Source organism: Anomaloglossus baeobatrachus, unplaced genomic scaffold (genome assembly GCF_048569485.1).
Source record: "Anomaloglossus baeobatrachus isolate aAnoBae1 unplaced genomic scaffold, aAnoBae1.hap1 Scaffold_45, whole genome shotgun sequence".
In the NCBI taxonomy this organism is placed as follows: Eukaryota; Metazoa; Chordata; class Amphibia; order Anura; family Aromobatidae; genus Anomaloglossus; species Anomaloglossus baeobatrachus.
In genome coordinates, this window is record NW_027443837.1 from 960,266 (window position 1) to 964,884 (window position 4,619).

A 4,619-nucleotide genomic window follows, 5' to 3' on the forward strand; every position below is an offset into this window, starting at 1 on the left:
GAAGGCACCCCTACACCCGATCATTACACACCAACCGCTGGAGCTGGTTGCCCTTGACCATGTAAAGCTCACCCCCAGCCGAAGTGGGTACACCTACGCTCTGACCATCGTAGACCACTACTCGAGGTTCCTGGTGGTTGTCCCAGTTAAGGACTTAACCGGCCGCACCGCTGCTAAGGCTTTCCAGGCTTATTTCTGTTGACCGCATTGGTACCCGGAGAGGGTGCTTACCGACCAGGGTCCGGCCTTTGAAGCAGAGGTATTCCAGGAATTCTGCCAGTTGTACGGCTGCAAGAAAATCCGGACCACGCCTTACCACGCCCAAACCAATGGCATTTGTGAAAAGATGAACCACTTGGTCCTGGGCCTCCTCAAGACGTTACCACTGGAAGAGCGGAACCTGTGGCTGGAGAAGCTACCTGACCTGGTCGATATGTACAACAACATCCCTTCCAGCTCTACGAAATGCACTCCAGCATACCTGATGAGAGCTCGTCCCGGCCGGCTACCAGTGGATCTGGAAATGGGCTTGGAAGCTTCAGAAGCACTCCTGTCGACAGCTGAATGGGACACTCGGCGGAGGACACAGTACCGACAGGTCCAGGAGTATGTTGAAAAGAACTTGTGCCGGAGTCGGGGACAACAGGAGCAGTGCTTCAACAAGAAGGCGCCTGCCGGTTCCTTCCAACCTGGGGATGTAGTGCTGAAGCGGAAAAGAAGGGCCCACAAGCTGGATGATCAATGGGAAAAAACCCCGTATGTAGTCCAGCCCACAGGATGGGAGAATGGGAAGGCCTACCAGATCAGCCGTGACCAGGGGGGGACTTTGGCCACGGTTTCCCGAGACCACCTGAAGAAGTGCCCACCAGCATTGAGAGTAGCGGATGAGGCTCCAGTTCCCAGTCCAGTGGAGAAGGAAAAAGAGGTAATCCACACCATGATGGGTGATTTTCCAGCAGACTGGCCTACACAGAACGGTGCGGTGATCCTTCCAGTGATACTGTTCCCACAACCCGTGGATGAAGAAATGATGGAAACGGTTAACCGCGAGCCAGTGCCCAGGGATGTACCTGTACCCAGCTCCCCTACGCCTCCGCCTGCCCCACATGATAGCAGGGAGGAGGAACTGACTGTTCCCTCTGCCCCACTGCCTGTCACCACTGACACCGGACCCCGAAGGTCCACTCACCCCAACCTAGGTAGACCCCCACTTAGGTACAGGGAAACTACTCTTTAAAAGGGGGGGGCTTTATGTGTTGAGTGTACCAGTTTGAAAGTTTTAAATGATAAGTAAAGATGATCAACCAAAGAAGTTTACCTGATTGAACCGTGATTAAACCGGCCGTTGCCGGCAACTGTTGTCCCCGTAGGGACTGTGCAACCATTGCGTAAGGAACTGCTTACGGACAAGCCCGAGAACTTGCAGGGCAACCACAAACTTAGTGCAATGTAAATAAAAATGTTTGTTGGCTTGACACCGTTACCGCCTCCGGAGAGGCTGATTTGGGAGGATGGGCCTGGAGGAAAGGGATGGCCTAGGCCCGCCACTACCGTAACCGGTGGCGATCCTCCGGGGGTTCAGGGGTCCCCTTGGACGTGGGCCCCCTGAAAGAGACAGAACCCGCTCGGGCAACTTGGTGCTGGACTGAGGTCAAGGGGTGCTGCCCGCTTCTTAGGGGCAGCATCAGGGCCAGGTTGTTTGGGTGGGAGAAGAGCGGAAGCTGTACCGTTGTAAAATGTTTATGATGCTTTTACATGTTTTACCGTTTTATTCTTTTTCAGTTGTGAAAATAAAACCGGTGATGGACGGGCAGCCCGCGGACGGTCTGCATTTTACTATAGGGGAATGTGGCGCCCTGGACAAGCCAGGTCGTCACAGGTACTACACCAACACACTCTACACTCCGGCTAGGCACACCGAAGCTAAACACAAATCCTAGTTGCCTTCCTCCAGGGGCTGATGTCCACACCAGGGGGTGGGCCAGGCGGTTGATCCCACCCACCGAGGAGTTCACAGTCCTGGAGGCGGGAAAAGGAGTCAGATTAGAGATCAGTTTTGGAGTTAGAGAAGTGAAGAGGAGAGGAGACTGACCGTGTCCGGGTGTGTGGCCCGGGCACTCAGCAAGGTTGGCAGACGGTGGTGACCTTCTGCAGGAGAGGCTGATTGGAGTGAACCGTACGGACCGGGGATGGGCGGTGGCCCGCCGGTACCAGATCGGGGAGTGAAGAGAAGCCAGCACCATCCGGCAGGGCCTACGGACCCCGACCAGGCTAGGAGTCGCCGTAAAACCGGTCAAATCCGTTAGCGACAGGAACCTCCAGGGTTTCCCAGCAGTCAAGACCCGATTGAAGGCAACAGCTCACACCGTAGAGGGAAGCACAGTCACCGCCAAGGCTACAGTTCCCAGGGCCAGAGCCTGCGGGCAAAAGGGGCTCCCTCAGCATCCATCCAAGCTGGGGAGCGGGTTACCGGTGGGAAGCCCGCTAGATTTTGGGGGAATAAAAGGGGTCCAACACCACATCCCCACAGGTGCACACCCACCCATCAAAGAGAGCTATAAGCCAATACCACCTTCACATTGCCAGTGTACCAAGGACATGTTGAGCAACATGAAGACGGCTGGGGTTATCCGTGACAGTTGTAGCCTTTGGGCAGCTCTGTTGATCCTGTTAAAAAAGAAGGACGGCACCACTCCCCGTATTGAGGAATCGCTAGCTGCATTGAGAACTGCAAATTATTTTTCTACCCTTGATCTCACTAGTCACTATTGGCAAGTGTCCGTTGCTGAGGCAGACCGGGAGAAGACCGCCTTCGCCACCCCTATGGGTCTCTGCGAGTTCAAAAGCATGCCCTTCGAGCTGTGCAATGCGCCAGGAACCTTCCAGAGGCTGATGGAATGCTGCTTGGGACAAGATTTTAGGGTGTATAAAAAGGGAGATTAGATCCCGTGATCCCAACGTATTGTTACACCTCTATAAATCACTTGTAAGGCTACATCTGGAATATGGGAACCAGTTTTGGGCTCCACATTTTAATAAGGACATTCAGAAGTTAGAGTCAGTTCAAAGGTGGGCAACTAGACTACTACAAGGAATGGAAGGCCTCCCATATGATGACAAGTTGAAAAAGTTATTAAGTGATTATTGGCTGCAATGGGGCTTTCTGGCTGGTGCCAGCCTCTCTTCTTAGCACACAGGAACCACAATCCCTACACCATGCTTCAATGGATTCTCTCATCCCAGCCCAGTAAAACTACATATTTTACACAGTCATAAGCAGCCAAAAGGGATCTATTCTATTCAATTGCAAATGATCTAGATAAGACTGAGAATAAGATACTGCACGGGACATAGCAGAGTTGGTCAAGTTGAGTGGAGATGAGTTTGCTATTTGGCACAGCTTTTTGCATCAATAAAGCAAGTAAAAGGTGTGAAAGATAAAAAAAAGGGTGAAAGTGTGAAAAGTGAATTGGCCAAATTGAGGTGCATATAAAGTTTTTGCTTTCTTTCAATTCACTAATGGGGCTCATTTGAATCAGGTGAATTGAGTTCTGCTTTTGGAAACTGGGTTAAGAAGGGGTGCACCGGTCCTGGAGGTACTGCAATACCAGGTCAATGCGTGCAGTGGACAGAGCAAGATTTTTTCCATCTCCTTGTTCTAAAAATCCATTTAATATATGGTCCCCAGAGAGGGGACGTATCAGATATTAAACTGATAAGAACAGATTTAATTTTTTTTTTTTCTGTTTATCAGTAGGACTTCAAAATAACAAAGGTGATCGCCTCCCGTTGCCTGGGAACCGTCCAGGCACAAGAGGGCTATGTGTCACCAGAAGGCGCACACACTTCCTCAAGGCCGGCAGACGTGCAATCCCAGGCACCTTCCAGTACCGACCAAGGTAGCGTCCTCCGAAACTACACTTGATCTTAGCCAAAAGGCCGAGAAGCTATAACCCGAATTGGTTACGGCCTTGAGTGGCACCCTGGCCTATACCGGACACATCTTAGGGAGAGGGAGACAAACCCACGCCTACAGAAGACATTTTGTCACCCAAGCCAACCCTTGAAAAGGCTGTTTTGCAGAGCAAAAACAAGAAGAATGGTGCTTTTTGCACCCACTGCAATGAATCTGAATAACTCCTCCTTTTGGACACAAGCACCTCCCCTCCCCCTTGCAGTCTTTCCAATTCATGATACAAAAAGACGGACGGACAGGACAGGACAGGACAGGCTGCCTGACTTTCCGTCACTGCCACCCTTTGCCATCCTTGCCCGTAGAAAGCCCTTTCATCATCCCCAAACCCTAATCTTTTCCCTTCCCTTCCCAGATGCGTCTCACTCCCTTTCATTAGGAAGTGAGCGCAGCCTTTTCTCCGTTCTGCACATGCGCGACGTTAAACACAAATGCGCAGGCGTGCGTTCCATTACCCTCACTGCATTCCACTCCCATACAGGAAGTGGGCGCAGCTATTACTACGGTCGCACATAAAAGAACCCACGGCCACCACTGCACATAGCTGACTCCACCACAGGACACCCACTTCTACACCAACGCAGGTAAGACAGGATCGGCACCTCTATGCTCCCGTTACAATCAGGCTCAGTCACCATGTGATAAC

General features: G+C 51.8%; 1 pseudogene; it reads right to left on the reverse strand.

Moving 5' to 3' along the window:
- Window positions 1-3,574: 3,574 nt before the first annotated feature.
- LOC142280253 (U2 spliceosomal RNA) lies at window positions 3,575-3,780 on the reverse strand (annotated as a pseudogene).
- Window positions 3,781-4,619: the final 839 nt, after the last annotated feature.